Consider the following 990-nt stretch of genomic DNA (forward strand, 5'->3'; position numbering starts at 1 on the left):
AGGTCAAATAAGAAGTCGCTTACGAAGATGAATACAAATACGACTACAAAGAGAAACGCGAAGTCAAATATTAAGACGAATACGAATTTCGTGACATTTACGAAGTCGACTTAAGCTAATACTTAGCCAAGGATGAAGGCACTGGCGATGCATCGGAAGTGTACCCATACGAAGAGGAACACTAAGCAGGCAAATTTTAAGGCAAACACATGATACAAAAAAGAAGGTAGTTTCATTTAATGACATTCGTTGTTGTTGCTAACCATTTGACTTTTAATAAAATTATGACATTTCATCAAATTCATGCTACCTGATTACTAGAAGAAATCTATTTTTTTAAGCAGAAGATTTTATCAGTACATTCAAAGATGTGGAATATGATGAACTAGAAAATTATGCCGGCTAAATGATTTCGCAAATGGGGTTGACGACTAGGTTTCAGAACGCATGAAGAAAGTGTAACTGCAAAACCGCGTAACTGACATTTTTTTCAAAAAATTGGATTTGCTCACACAAACTCTTGGCTCTACCCTTATCCATTCGTCCTGAAATGGGATTTCTTTGTAAAAAAGAGAACCATTTTGAAATGTGAGTGTTTTTACTCTCTTCTAAATAATTTATGCAACCTCACATACGCAGTTGTGCATTTTGTTGATACACGGTTTTGTACTTTAAACGACGATCTGTTAGCTGTTTATCGGAGGGCGGTCTGTTCAAGCCGCCTTCAGGTGTTTTGCATAAATTGAAAATTTGTGAAATTTAATGATGCTAAAAGCCTAATTTTTTGCAAAATCTGATGAGAAATTTAAAAGCAAACTTGAACCTAAATATAAAAAGGTTTTATTTGGGAAGAACATTCTTTAGAATTTGATTTTTAAATCGCAAGATTGCATTAAAAAAAAAAACAGAAAAATGCGCGCGTGGTTTTTATTACAAAATGAAAAGAACCATTACGATGAAGTCTCCTTTAACAGTACCAAGTACTGATAA

Source organism: Rhagoletis pomonella, unplaced genomic scaffold (genome assembly GCF_013731165.1).
Source record: "Rhagoletis pomonella isolate Grant_MI unplaced genomic scaffold, Rhpom_1.0 Rhpom_scaffold_00007, whole genome shotgun sequence".
NCBI lineage: Eukaryota > Metazoa > Arthropoda > Insecta > Diptera > Tephritidae > Rhagoletis > Rhagoletis pomonella.